A 15,918-nucleotide genomic window follows, 5' to 3' on the forward strand; every position below is an offset into this window, starting at 1 on the left:
CGAGGCCCCGGCGCCCAAAGCAAAAACCCCCCCAAAAAAAAAAAAAAAAAAAGAAGCAGTAGTGGGGCCAGCAGATGGTGTGGTGGTTGAGACACTGGATTCCCACATGGCCAACTGCAGTTCGAGTCCCAGACCCGGCAGCTCTCTTCCTCACTTCCCTCTCTCTTTGGTGAGTGCATTGTGCTCTATAGTGATTTTTGAAGGAGTTATTTATTCATCTATTTAATTCCATTTGTTATCATTAATTTCTTTTTTTAAAAAATTTGACTAGAAAGAGACAAAGAGAAAGAGAAAACGAGAAAGCAAGCCACCCAGTCCAGGACTCGAACCACGGTCAGCCATGTGGGAGTCAGCGCCCTTAACCACCACGCCACCTACTGGCACCCCATAGTGATTTAAAAAGATATATAATAATAAATAAAATTAAATAAGTAATTCTAAACAAGCAGTAGTAGTGATAAAATAATAACAATACCCAACATTTATTAAGCGTTCATTCTGTGTTACACGTTGTGTCTAACTTGTTTTTCGTTATCCCAGCCTATGGAATAAGTCATTTTCTCCACCACCAACCACATTCTTTTTTAAGATTTTTAGTTCTTGCATGAGAGAGAGAGATACACATGCAGAGAGAGAGAGAGAGAGACATGGACCTTCACGAGAGTCTCGTGCCGTGATCTCCTGCCCCAGCCTTGGCCCTCCCAGGGCCGACAGCGTGCTCCTGGCCCATACGAACCAGCTGGGACCTGAACTCGCCATGTTCTCTCCGGATCTGGCTCCACTGGGGCAGTTCATTACCCTTGTCCCACCACGCTGGCCCACTTTCCCCTGTTCTTTCTTCTTTCTTCCTTTTTTTTTTCAGAGAGACAGAGAAATGGAGAGACAGTGAAAGTGAGAACTCACCCCCTGGAGGTAGCCAGGCCACCAGGTGATTGACCCTTTGAGTCTGGCTTCATGACCTACCGGCGAAGGGCGCCAGATCCCCACGAGGCTGATCACAGTTCAAATCCCGACCATGGGAGCTCGAAATACACACCAGGCATGTGCGTCAGAGCCCCAGATCCGGTAGGATGGAGAAATGGAGGGGACGGGATTGCGGCCTGGCCGTACCCTGTTCCCTCCCTGTCTGATTCTCTGTCTCTCTGTCTCTGCCAAGAACATGCACTATCTGCAACTAAAAAAGAAACATTTTAATGAAAAGACGCTTTTATCTTAGTCTGCCTATTTTCACAAAGAGAAAAACAATGGGTTTTGAGTTAGAAGAGGTATCAAGAGAGTGAAAAGAACACCCCCTGAGCATGACAGTCTAGGTTCAGTCCCAGCCAGTGGTGTGGTGGCTAATGTAGCTGGATCCCACATACTGACTCTGTGGTTCAAGTCCCAGACCCAGCAACTTGAAAAGGAAAAAAAAATTAGAAAGAAGCAAAACTCTGGGACCAGCAGGTGGCGTGGTGGTTAAGGTGCTGGACACTGCCACATAGCCAACCACAGTTCAAGTCCTGGACCTGGTGGCTTGTTTTCTCACTTTCCCTGTCTGTCTCTAGTCAAATTAAAATAAATGAATGAATAAATAAAAATAAATAAATACTTTTTAAAACCCTCAGAAATACAGGAACATGTCCATTAAAAAAAATAAATAAAAGGGGACCAGCAGGTGGTGTGGTGGTTAAGGCGCTGGACACTCCCACGTGGGCGACTGTGGTTCAAGTCCCAGACCTACTGGTGGCCTGCTTTCTCACTTTCTCTTTCTCTCTCTCTCTCTGGTCAGATTTAAATAAATGATGAATAAATAAAATAAAATAAAATAACTTTAAAAAAACTATAAAAGGAAAGCAAGGGTACATAAAAAGAAAAGTCTTTCTTAAAAAAAGAAACTAGGTTGGATTTTTGTTTTGTTTTGTCTTTGTTAGGTTTTTGCCATAGGGCATGTGTGCTCCCAAAGAGAGACAGTAAGGGAAAGTGAGAAATGTCTCTCCAGGGGGAGAGACACACAGCAAACCCTTCTCCTCCATTCTCCTACTGGGATTTCTGTCATGTACATGTACACACACATGCCCGATGTGAGTTTCAAGCCACTGGATCTGGGACTTGAACCATGATCAGCCATGGGAGAGTCCAGCGCCTTAACCACTACACCTGCTGGCCCCAATGTTTGAACTTTTGACTCTTAAAATTGCAGTGTGACCTGGAATAAATTACCCAGCCTTTCTGAGCCTAAGTTACTTCAGATGTAAAAAGGCGTTAAGTATGTATCTTTTATTCATGGAGAGCTTTTAAAGTAGAAATAAACTAGATTTGTAAAAGCACCGGACAGGCCTGACATACAGTGGGAAGTAAGTCGTGTGGGGAACCTCAGCAGCGGGCCCTGAGACAAGGAGTCACAGCTAAGAGATTTAGTAAGGACATGCCCAGAGGAGAGGCTGGGAAGGGCAGGGACAAGCAGGACTGGGAGGGAAATAACAAGCGAAGATAGAATTTCAGGCAGAGTCCCAGAGAGCTCCGTTTAATCCTTGATGGAACTTAATCCCTAAGGGAGCTCAGCAGTGTGGCCTTTCAAACTCCCATCTCATCAGCCTTGGCTAGGGAGAGGGAAATATCAAAGCCATTCCGGTAATCCGAAGACCTTCCTCCTTAGAGCAGCCTCTGGAGCAGTTGGAAGCGAAGGCGACAGCAGCCAGGGCAGGGGCAGGAGGAACCCGTGACAGATTGGACGGATCCGGGCAGAGCAATAGGACCTAGCTGGGCCCGAAACTGCTTTGCTGCTCACCACCAGCTATCTGCTCAGATTCCCTCCCCTCCTTTTTTTTTAGATTTTTGCCATAGGGCACATGTGACCACAGGAGACAGCGGGAAAGTGAGACAGCACCCCCCAGAGGACAATGGCCACGCTGCAATCCCTTCTCTTTCATTCTCCTCTCTAGATTTTGGACACGTACATACACGGGCCTGGTGTGTTTTGCAAGCCTCCTGGTCTGGAACTCCAACTGTGGGGTCAGCCATGGAGGATCCAGTGCCTTAACCTCCATGCCACCTGCTGGCCCAGGTTTCCCTTATTTCAAACATAAAATGATAACAGTAATACCCTGTCTGTCTGTCTCACAATGTCGGAAAGGATCAAATAAAAGAATACAGTGGAGGGACCAGCAGTTAGTGTAATGGCTATGTCGCTGGACTCCCATGTAGTTGACCACGGTTCGAATCCCAGACCCAGTGACTTAAACTCACTCCGGGCGCGTGTGCTTGCATGCCCAAGATTCCGAGAGGAGAATGGAGGAGAAGGGATTGCGGCGTGACCATCCCCCCTGGGGGGGTGATTTCTCACTTCCTGTCCCCCTCCTGCAAGTGTGTGCACCCTATGGGGGCAGGGGGCAGGGGCGAGTGTGGTGCCGGAGGGAGCCGGAAACACACAGAGGAATGTGACCAGTTCCATCAAGGGTCAATCGAAGGTTTCAGGAGGAGCTGACTCTGAGGTGAGTCCCCACAGACAGACGTGGGTTTGTCAGGGGATTCCTGGCACAAGGAACGGCACGAGCCAAACCAAACAGGCATAAAGTAGCCTGAACCGTCAGGAGACTGAGACCGAACAGACGCCTTGGGTGCAGGACGGGGCTCCCAGAAGGCCCTGGGGCGGGGCCAGGAGCGCCTTACCAACCTGCCACCAGAGACGACTTCCCTGGCTGGCAGGGTCTGAGCGACGCCTGGAGAAAGGGGGACCGGACAGGAGCTCGCAGAGGCAACGAGGAGCTCAGGGAAAGCACCCACACGGCCGGAGGACGGGGCATCTTACACTTCAGTATTATTTTGCCAGAGTAAGGTGAAATGAAGTTACTGCATTTTTTCCTATAGATCCAGGAAGAAAGCAGGGATGTGGATTAGACTGACGAAAACCCGTAGACAAACTGTTAATAATAAACTGTGGGCTAGGCCAGGTGGCATGGAGGTTAGTGTGGCTGGGTTCCACCGGGTCTACTTCAAGCTTCAAATCCCAGACCCAGCAGGTTGAAAATCATGCCAGGTGCGTGTGCGTGCCCAAAATCCTGAAGGAGAATGGAGGAGAGGGGACTGCAGAGTGGCCGTCACGGGGTGCTTTCTCACTTTCTCTTCTCTGTCTTTTTGTGGGGAGCACATGCGCCCTATAGCCAAACTAAAAAACCAATAAAAAATAAACCTTGTGGAATATCACTCTCTCCAAGATGCTTTATGTCTGTTAGCAGGCTGACCCTGGAATGCCCTGGGAGGCGCAGAGACAACGGGAAGATCAAGGAACTGAACACCAGAGAGCTGACGTGATTTGCCATGGTCACGTGTGATTTGTTTGTTTGTTTTTTTCTTTTACTAAAATACAAAATTAGAACCCAGTCATCTTTTAGGCAAGTGAGTTTTTTCTCACACTATCCAAGTTAATTTATACTAATTTGAGGAGCTGACCTCGTAGCAGCCAGATCCCACATAGCTGACCAAGGGTTGAATCTCTGCTGTAACAGCTTGAAAAATACTTTGGGTGGGACCAGCAGTTAGTGTAATGGCTATGTCGCTGGACTCCCATGTAGCTGACCGCGGTTCGCATCCCAGGCCCGGTGACTTAAACTCACACTGGGCACGTGTGCGTGCGTGCCCAAGATCCCGAGAGGAGAATGGAGGAGAAGGGATGGCGGCGTGGCCATCCCCCCTGGGGGGGTGATTTCTTGCTTTCTGTCTCTCTGTCTCTGCTCGCCCCCTCCAGCAAAAACATCTCCAAAAGAAAGAAGAAAGAAAGGAAGAAAGAAGGAAAGAAAAAGAAGAATACTTTGGGCTTGTGTGTGTTTATGCTTCAAATCCTGACGGGATGGGAATGGAGGGGGGGACTGCGGTGTGATCAGGCCGTATGGGAGGTGTTTTCTCACTCTGTGAGCACACATGCCCTCTGGCAATGAAAACAACTTGGGAGGCCAGCTAGTGGCATGGTGGTTAAGGTGGCTGGATCCCACCTGGCCAACTACACGGTTCAAGTTCCAAACCCAGCAGGTCTCTAGGACATGCTGGGAATGTGTGCATGAGTGCCCGAAATCCTGAGAGGAGAATGGAGTAGGGATTGCAGCGTGGCCAACCCCCTGGGGTGCTTCATCACTTTCTCCCTCTCTTTGTCCCTAGCGAATGCACATGCTCTATGGCAATTTTATCTAATTTTATCACTATGGGGTGCAAACACTTGCTGGCTCATGAGAGAGAGAGAGAGAGAGAGAGAAAGAGAGATAAAGACATCTTCCCCTAGGGGGATGGCCAGGCCATGTGACCATTCCCCATCGGGGTATTTCCTATTTCCCTCTCTCTGTTTCTCTTCAGGAAGCGTTCATGCCCTCCAGCATAAATAAATAAATAAGTGTGTGTGTGGCGTGTTTTCATATATAAAGAGAGAGGCACCTGATGGCAGCGAAGTGCTAAAATGCCTCTGCAAGGCGGACCTACGTGGGAAGCCCTGGGTTCGTATCTGAAGTCTCCTGGGGACACCGAGCGCACGGTTGCCCATGATCTAAGACGGGCTGCAGCTGAGGACCTGTTGGGAGTGCTCTTTCTCTCTCTGTCCTTCTTACTCATGGAAGAAATAAACTTTAAGAAAAAATACTTTTGGGACCAGCAGGTAGTGTGGTGGTTAAAGCGCTGGACACTCCCACATGGTTGATCACGGTTCAAGTCCTGGACCTGGTGGCTTACTTTCTCACTTTCCCTCTGTCTCTCTCTCTGTGTCTAACGCTGGTCAAATTTTAAAAATAAATAAATAAATAATAATTTTTTTAAAAAAAGAAAAAAATACTTTCTTGGGACCTAGAGGTGTCGGGGTGGCTAAGGCACTGGATATGCCATGTGGTTCGAGTCCTGGACCTGGTGGTTTGCTTTCTCGCTTTTCCTCTCTCTGTGTCTTTCTCTGGTCAAATTGGGATACATGAATGAAGAGATACAATTAAATAAATAATTCTTTTAAAATATTTTTAAAAAAGAAAGAATACTTTTTCAAAAATTGGAAAAGATAAGAACATAGGAAAAAAATGGCCTCATAAAACAATCCTAGTAATATTTTGATGTGGTACGTACTTTTCCAAAACAAATTCTCTTCTATGCTATCCTAACCCACTTTCGTTTTCATTTTGCATTATAACAAACACTCCATTATGGAGTCATGAATCGTTTAAATAGCTTTGGAATATTCCACCAGGTGGATGCTTTTAACCATTTGCTAATTGGTGGACATTGTTTTTTATTTGTTTGTTTGTTTAAGAAATGTATCTCTTTATTTATTTATCAGTTTTTGTTGTTGTTGTTGTGGGACATGTGTTCTTACTAGAGATAGAGAGAGGAAAAGTGAGAAATCAGCCCCCTCAGGGGATGATCACGCAGAAATCCGATGTCCATTCTGCTCTTGAGATTTTTAAGCGCGCGCACACACACACACATGCACAAACGCATCCAGCATGATTTTCTTTCTTCCTTTTTTTTTTTTTTCCTTTTTTTTTCCTGAGAGATTTTTGCTAGAGGGTGCAAGCATTTGCTGGAGACACAGAGAGAAAAATCTCTCTTTGAGAAAAGAGAGAGAGGAAGCGAGAAATCACTCCTTAGGGAGGTGACCACACCACAGTCCCCTTCTCCCCTAGTCTTCTCTTGGGATTTTGGGCATGCACGCACATACATCCAACATGAGTTTCAAACCACTGGGTCCAGGACTCGAACTGCATGATTGACCACATGGGAGTTCGAGTGTCTTAACCACTACACCCCTGACTGTCTCCCCTAACATGAGTTTCAAGCCACTGGGTCCAGGACTGGAACTAGGCAGTGGGCCATGTGGAATCCAGCGAGCTTAACCTCCCCACCACCTGCTGGCCCCAGGTTCATTTAGCAGGACAGGTGGACTAGACCAGGAGCAGCAGGTGGCGTGGTGGTTAAGGGCTCTGATCTCCCACATGGCTGACTGTGGTTCAAGTCCTGGACCTGGTGGCTTGCTTTCTCACTTTCACTCTCTCTCTCTCCCTCTCTCTCGCCCTCTCTGGTCAAATTAAAATAAGAAAATAAATAAAGTTAAATAAAATAATTATTAAAAAAATTACTAGCCCAAAGGGAAAACACATTCCAGGACTTTTGATTCAAAGGAATTTCAAAAAGTTTATGGAAAACAAAAATTATGAGCTTAGGGGCTGACAGGTGGCATGGTGGTTAAGGTGCTGGACTCTCACATGGCCGACTGTGGTTCGAGTCCTGGACCTGGAGGCTTGTTTCCTCACTCACCCTCTCTCACTCTGGTCAAACTGAATAATAATAAATACATACAAATAAATAAATATATATATTTTTATTTTTTAGGATGTGAGAGTGTCCAGCAACTTAACCACCACGCCACCTGCTGGTCCCAATAAATAATTATTTTTAAAATAATGAGTTTATTTTGGTGCAAACAATTAATCCATGCAATTTCTTCATATTAGGCATTTTCCATGAACTTTTATGCCCATTATACCCATATAATACCCATATTTGATATAGCTATATCAGACCCTTTCACTAGTACTTTTAAAAATTATTATTGGGGGACCAGCAGTTGGCGTAATGGCTATGTCGCTGGACTCCCATGTAGCCGACTGCGGTTCGAGTCCCGGACCTGGTGGCTTAAACTCACACCTGCTGCGTGCGTGTGCGTGCCCAAGATCCTGAGAGGAGAATGGAGGAGAAGGGATTGCAGCGTGGCCATCCCCCCTGGGGGTGATTTCTTGCTTTCTGTCTCTCTCTGTCTTTCTGGCTAGCACATGCGCCCTATAGCAAAACAAAACAAAACAAGCAAAAAAACCTCTCCCAAAAAAAGAAGAAAAGAAAAGAACCGCACGTCTAAACCAGGTGTACGTGTTAGAGTATTTGGCCGGTGATTGCACGGAGCCGTCTGCAGCGTTTGTGCCTCCGTCAGCCTTCTGGTCCTGCTGTAGCTTGCCGTCCTGGCTGTTATTTAAAAGTAGTTAACATGATGGCGACAGACTCCTTTTCCAGTAGAAGCAGTTCTCAGAGAGTCGCAGAAGTAATCATTTGTTCTAAAACCAAAGATGGATCGGGACTAGCAGATGGCATAATGGCTATGTCGTTGAACTCCCATGTAGTTGACCACGATTCGAGTCCCGGACCTGGTGGCTTAAACTCATGCCCGGTGTGTGTCCCCGAGGGATTGAGGCGTGGCCATCCCCCCTGGGGAGTGATTTCTCGCTTTCTGTCTCTCTCTGTCTTTTTGGCAAGCACACGCACCCTATAGCAAAAACCTCTCCAAAAAAAAAAAAGAAAGTTATTGGGTTTGGCAGTTGGCATGGTGGTTGGGATGCTAGACTCCCATATGGCTGACTGTGGTTTGAATCCCAGACCTGGTGGCTTGCTTCCTCACTTTTCCTTTCTCTCTCTTTCTGTCACTCTTTGATCAAATTTTAAAATGATAATAATAAATAAATAGTTCTTTTAAAAATAAATAAAAATAAAACTTATTATTATTGGGGACCAGCAGATAGCATAATGGTTGTGTTGCTGGACTCCCACATAGTTGACTGTGATTCAAGTGCTGGACGTGGAAGCTTAAATCATGCTGGGCACGTGTGCATGCATGCATGCCCAAAATCAATTGTGGCGTGGCCATCCCCCCAGGGGATGATTTCTTGCTTTCTGCCTCTATTTCTCTCTGTCTCTCCAGTGAACACATGCACCCTAAAGCAAAAAACTCTCTAAAATAAATAAATAAATATTATTGCTGGGACCAGTAGGTGGCATAATGGTTATGTTGCTGGACTCCCACATGGCCAACCGTGGTTTGAGTTCTGGACCTGGAGGCTTGAAACTCACGAAGAGCATGTGTGAGTGTGTGCCCAAAATCCCGAGAGAAGAATGGAGGGGAAGGGATTGTAGCGTGGCCATCCCCCCTGGGGGGGTGATTTATTTCCGTCTCTCTGTTTCTGTCTCTCTGGCAAGCACATGCACCCTATAGCAAAAATCTCTTAAAAAAAATCATTATATTTTTACATGTTTTTATAGGCCACGTGTGCCCATCAGAGAGAGAGAGAGGGAGGGAAAGTAAGAGAGCAGGCCACCAGGTCAGGTACTCGAATGATGGTGTCCACGTGGAGTCCAGCACTTTAACCACTGTGCCACCTGCTGGCCCGTCACTAGTACGTTTGCTATTAATCACTTTTTCTCTCATTTGCTTAAATGAAAAGAATAACACTCCTGGGGTGGAGCGGCAGGTTGAGAAGGAAGATTTTTAGTACATTTTACCAGAACCTCTCATTAGCTGACGGACAGCTTCTGGGGCCGAGCTTGCTCCCGTGTTGTCTTCCCCGTCCTGCTTCTCTGCTGCTGTTTCTCTTTGGAACAGCAGATGGCAGACGAATCCCACAACAGGTGGTCATGACTTAATGGCAAGTAGAGGGAAATCGCTTCTTTCCCCACATGTATTTCTTTCCTGATACACAGCACGGAGGGCACCTGCCTCTTTCGTGGAAGTGAGCTGTGTAAGAAGGGAGCTTCCCGGCGAGGGGTATCCAGGTAGCTCTGCAGCATTCAAGCCTCAGGTGTTTATACAGTGCAAAAAATGGCTCAGAAAGAAGCAGATGGTGGTTGCGAGACAATTGTTGACATGCCGCATGTTCTGGGTCTCCCCAGTTAATAATCATAAAAAGTTTATAGCCAGAAAGTCACAGAGGCCCTCCTGTGTAATGTCTGAGCTTGGAGTCCGCAGGAACGCCCTTCCCGCCCAGGGGACTTGAGAAGCCCATCAGTCCCACCCCTCTGCACAGCCCTCTCCCCTAGGACTCATTCCCCAGCCTTCACAAAACTGCCGGGGTAATTGACTCGCAGATGAGATGCGTTTGACTTTCCACCCCAGTTTGTAACAGAAGCTCTTTGGCTGAGGTTCTTTGAAAATGCACAATAAAAATGGCTTTAGAACGACTTCAGAGGACTCTTCCTGTTCCTGATGCCAATAACAGGCTCCAAACAGCTATTATCCGAGGTGGGTGATAGGGTCCCTGGAGACTGTTTAAGTGTCGGTTTTCAAAGTGCTTAGGAACCCGAAATGTCCTGGATGGTACATTTGCAGGTGCGTAATTGACCAAGTGCTCCCGGGGTACAAAGGCTGCCTCCCTGTAGGCAGGACGGAGAGAGCCTCCTACCGACGCTGGCGGTAACAAATCCGATCCCTTGCAGCCGAAGGTGGCTTTGTCTCAGGAGGAAGGGCCTGGAGGGCCTGAGTGAATGGCCCTCACCCGAGCAGAGCCTGGGGAGACATCTGCCCGGGAGTGCATCTGCTTCGCTCACCGGACCTGCCTGAAGCAAGTGCAGGGAGGCCGGAGCTGCGGCCAGCCCGCTCTACAAGGCTTCGGTGGGACTGGGACGCTCGGGCGTTCAATGGCTTTCTTGTGTCAGACGTAATTCTCCAATGTCGCTTTATCGTTTTTTTTAACTGCTCTTACCAAAATAAATCTGCATAAACTTAAAGGCCGCCTTGACCTCGGTGGGAAAATGGATACTGTCTCTCCGGACGTGTTTGAATGGGAGTCCATAATCCTAGCTACATCCAGATAAGGACACAGCCCTGCCAGGAGAAAGTTTTCCTGGCACTGACACATCCCGGGAACAGTCACCTGGGGCTTGACGGCTCCAGCTTGTCATGGAGAACTGAAGAAATGACCGGGCCAGCGCCTTCACTCTGGGTCTGTCGCTAACAGCTCGGCGTGCTCAGTGGTGTCCAAACGCCTTCCGTGTCCAAGGCCCCCGGCCTGCGACCAGACCTGTGCCGTGCAGCGGTCGTCCTCCCCACACAGGTGGCGTTTTCCGTGGAGAAGGGGCCAAGAGAGCCTGTGCTTTTCCCTGAGCAGCTCGGCTCAGAGAACCAGTGGGCTCCCCTGAGGATCAAACGTGTCTACAGTGTGCGGATCTTTAGTTGTGGAGCTATGGGTGCCACTGCTCCCCCCAGACAAACCCGAGATGGGGGACTGTAGGCGGCACAGTCAAATCGAAAAGGTGCCTCTGAACAGGAAAGATTTCATCAGCGCCCCTTCCCAGGCCGGCGGCCATTCATCTACTTGAGTGCGTTCCAGGCAGGGCACCTACTAATTAGCAGCGGTTCCCACGGGGAGGGAGAGCCGTCTGAGCTGGAGAGGCGGCTGACGGGTGCCCCCACGCTCCCTGAGGAAATCCCGGAGTTGTCAAGGGATCCGTCTCCGCAGGCATGCCCCTCCACCTGGACGGCATGTGAAGATCTGGAGATGTCCGCCCCTCTCCTTCCTAACACACGTCTTAAGAATTCTGTTGTGGGGCCAGCAGATGGTTACGTGCTAGACTCCCGAGTAGCTGACTGTGGTTTGAGTCCTGGACCTGGTGGCTTAAAACGCACGCCGGGCATGTTTGCATGTATGCCCAAGATCCCGAGAGGAGAATGCAGAAGGGATTGCGACACGGCCATCCCCCCTGGGGGTGATTCTTCGCTTTTTGTCTCTCTGTCTCTCTTGTAAGTGCATGCACCCTATACCAAAAAGAAAAAAAAAAAATTAACAACAACAAATTCTTAAAAAAATAGAATTCTTTTGTTGTGGTCAGTAGGTGGCATGGTGGTTATGGTGGCTGGATTCCCACATGGCTGACAGTGATTCAAGTCCTGGACCCAGTGGCTTAAAAATCACACCAGGAATCGGGAACCAGCAGTTAGCGTAATGGCTATGTCGCTGGACTCCCACGTAGTCAATCGTGGTTCGCGTCCTGGACCCGGTGGCTTAAAACTCACGCCGGGCGCGTGTGCGTGCGTGCCCAAGATCCCAAGAGGAGAAAAAAAAAGGGATTGCGGCGTGACCATCCCCCCTGGGGGGTGATTTCTCGCTTTCTGTCTCTATGTCTCTCTCTGTCTGTCTGGCGAGCGCACGCGCCCTATAGCAAAAATCTCTCCAAAAAAAAAAATCACACCAGGAATGTGTGCATGAGTGCCCCAAATCCCGAGGAGCAGGGACTGTGGAGTGGCCATTCCCTGGGGATGCTTTCTCACTTTTCCTATCTCTCTCCTCTCTGAAGAGACCATGCATGCTATGGTTAAAAAAAAAAAAAAACTTAAAAAAAAAAATCCTTTTGTTGGGCCAGCACATGGTGTGGGGGTTAAGGCCCTGGATCCCACATGGTCAACTGCACAGTTTGAGTCCAGGACCTGGTGGCTTGAAAAACCATACTACGCACATGTGCCCAAAATCCCAAGAGAAGGGAAGAGAACGGCTTGTGGTATGGCTATCCCTCCTGGGGGTGACTTCTCACTTTCTCTCTCTGTCTCTCTCCCTATAGCAAACTCAAAAAACTAAAACTGGCACTAGTGGATGGCGTGGCAGTTAAGGTGCTAGACACTACCACATGGTGGACCACAGTTCGAGTCCCGGACCCGGTGGCTTGCTTTCTTACTTTCTCTCTCTCTCTCTGGCCAATTAAAAATAAATGAATGAACTAATAAAGTTAAATAAATAATTCTTTAAAAAAACGAATCTTTTTGTTGGGTCAGTTGGTGTTGTGGGGGTTAAGGCAGCTAGATCCATATGGCCAACTGTGGTTCGAGTCCCGGACCCGGCTACTCGAGGATCATACCTGGAACGTGTGCCCAACACCATGACAAGGAGAAATGGAGAAGGGATTGCAGTGTGGCCATTTCCTGGGTGCTGCTTTCTCATTGCTCCTCTCTCTGTCTCTCTCTGGTGAGCACATGCACCCCATAGCAAACTAAAAAAAGCAAACAAACAAAAAAACAAGCCAAAAAAAAAATCATTCTGTTTGTGAAATAGAATTGTAAAAGTGGTTTCTTTCGGGGCCAGCAAATAGCATAATGGTTATGTTGCTGGACTTGCATCTAGTTCACCACAGTTCGAGTCCCAGACCTGGTGGCTTCACACTCACACCGGGTGCGTGCCCAAGATCCCAAGAGGAGAATGGAGGAGAGAGGATTCCGGTGTGGCCATCCCCCCGAGGGGTAACTTCTTGCTTTCTGTCTCTGTATCTCTCTGTCTCTCTGGCGAGCACACGACCTATAGCAAAAACCTCTCTCCCCTCAAAAATTTAAAAGTAGTTTCTTTTACTCAAACACTATCTGGTAAATTCGAGAAAAACCCAGAATAAAGACTCTACCACTGATGTTCACTGATGACGACACGTGAAGAGGCAGCCCAGGCACCGGGCAGCCGAAACACACAAGCACTTGGCTCTGCGGCCTGCGCCTGGCAGACCCCGCCGGATCCTTCTGCCCCGTGCAGCCCCGTGGTACGAAGCCTAGGCTCGGCAGTGGGCTTCTCTGCCATCAGCCCCCCGCCCCACCAGTTTCGAACATAGTACTGCCTGATCGAATTGACCTTCCCTGTATAGCAGCCCAGCCACACAGGGCATCGGCCATCACTCCATTGTCAGAGGAACACTCAAAAGCCAACGTCGTGCAAGAGTGCCTTAGAAGAGAGCATAGGGGGGAGACCAGCAGGCGGCGTGGTGGTTAAGGGGCTGGATACTCCCACATGGTCGACCATGGTTCAAGTCCCGGACATGGTGGCTCGCTTTCTCTCTTTCTCTGTCTCTGGTCAAATTAAAATAAATGAATGAATATATAAAATTAAAAAATAAATCATTTAAAATAATTTTTTAAAAAGAAAAGAGCATGGGAGCCCCACTGGCTTTCTCAGTAAACCTGAGGAAGAAAGGATGGCGCGGCTCGGCTCCCTGCCAACCCCTAGGCGCAGGGTAGCCTACCTCGAGTCGCCTAGAGTCAGCACTGCATGCATGGGGACAAGCTGGCCTTCAGACGTGGCTTAGAAGGCTTAGAAAGCAAAGGGCCAATTGGAAGAAATACACTTTCTCCACTACCTACTTTACGATATGCTTTCCTATCCTCAGAAGAATGACTTTCTTCTCATTCTTCGTCGAGCACCTAGAGTTTCAATGTTCTGAGTCGCCTGCCTCTGTTCACTGAGCACCCATGCCAGGAGTGTTCTAGGAGAGCTGCAAACAGTGTCGTAAGTACAGAAAGTAAAATAACATTCTTGTTCTCATGGTATTTACATGCTTTTTAAAATACTTATTTTACTTTATTATTTTTTTATTTGGTACAGTATTCTTGGTTGAAATTGTTTTTCCCTTAACACTTTGAATATATTTTCCCATTCTTTCCTTTCTCGCATTGTTTCCGGTGAGAGGTCTGCTGTTGGTCTGATGGGATATCCTTTGTAGGTAACTCACCGTTTTTCTCTTGCCAATCTAAGTATCTTGTCTCTGTCTGTGGTTTTGGTCAATCTGGCTATAATGTGTCTTGGAGAAGATCTTCTTGGGTTGATTCTATTTGGGGTCATTTGTATTTCTTGCGACTGGATCTTTGAGTGCCTCTCTAGGTTTGGAAAGTTTTCTTGCAGGATTTCATGGAATAGATTATCAATGCCCTTGTGAGTCTCTTCACCTTCTGGGATACCAATTACCCAAATGTTTGGATGTTTGATGGTATCTAGTATTTCTTGTATATTATTCCATTTTGGGGGGCCATTTTCTCAGTCTTCATGGTAGAATTTTCTAGGCCAGCAATTTTCTCTCCTATGTCTGAGATTAGATTTTCTGTATGATCTAGTCTGCTTTTAACACTTTCAAGGGAGATTTTGACTTCCTGTATTATAGCCTTCATCTCTAACAGGTCCATTTGACTCTTTTTAAACGTGTGTAATTCCTCTTTTAGATCTTGCAAGAATTTCCTCACCTCCTGGAACTTGTCATATCCTTTCTCCTTCCTCTTCAGCAGTTCATTGACTCTCTTCTCTTCTCTTCCATCTCTGTTAGCTTTGCCATTATGAATGTTGTAAATTCTTTTTTTTTTGGAGAGGTTTTTGGTATAGGGTGCGTGTGCTCGCCAGAAAGACAGAGAGAGATAGAGAGACAGAAAGCGAGAAATCACCCCCCAGGGGGAATGACCACGCTGCAATCCCTTCTCCATTCTCCTCTCGGGATCTTGGGCACACACACACACGCGCCCAGTATGAGTTTAAGCCACTGGGTCTGGGACTCGAACCGCGGCTGGCTACGTGGGAGTTCAGTGACATAGCCATTACACTAACTGCTGGTCCAGGAATATTCTAAATTCTTTATCAGACATTTCCATGATTTCCAATGAACTGTCTGTTGATGAAGCGGAGCTATTCTTTTCCCTTGGAGGAGAGGTATTTTCTTGCTTTTCTGTATTTCTTGTGGCCCTGTGGTGATTTCTAGTCATCTGATGGATGGTGCGTTTCTTCCTAAACTTGAAGTTCAATCTGTGCTCAGGAGCGTGCAGAAGGAGGTGATCTGGAATCTCTTTGCTGTTGCATTTTGATCCCACTTGAGTTTGTGGGCTGGAGGCTAAATTATCAGCAGAAAATCTTCATTTCCTTTTTTCCCCTGAAATCACTAGTTCTCAGGAGCCATGAAGGTGTTTTCTTCTCGAATTAGACTTTCAATCCATTAAAAGTTATGCTGCTAATAGTAGAACTCGATACCTCTCCTGGAACACCCTCCTTCCCTTTTAGAGAGATTTTTGCTATAGGTTGCATGCACTCGCAGAAGACACAGAGAGAGACAGACAGAGAGAAAGAGAGAAATCACCCCTCCCTGCCCAACGGTGATGACCATGCTGCAATCCCTTCTCCATTCTCCTCTTGAGCTTCTGAGCACATATGCACAAGTCACCAAGTCCAGGACTCGAATTGCAGTCAGCCATGTGGGAGTCCAGCGCCATCACTACGCCATCTACTGGCCTTGAAATGGCCCTTAACCTGATGGTGGGTGCCTTCTCATCCTGCAAGAAATTTTATTCCTTGTAATGTCCTTCTATGACTAGTAATTTTTTTTTTTTTTTTTTGAAAGGATTTTGTTTTGGGGCATGTGAGCTTGCCAGAAAGA

The sequence above is a fragment of the Tupaia chinensis genome, unplaced genomic scaffold, assembly GCF_000334495.1.
Source record: "Tupaia chinensis unplaced genomic scaffold, TupChi_1.0 Scaffold000628_1, whole genome shotgun sequence".
Taxonomy (NCBI): Eukaryota; Metazoa; Chordata; class Mammalia; order Scandentia; family Tupaiidae; genus Tupaia; species Tupaia belangeri.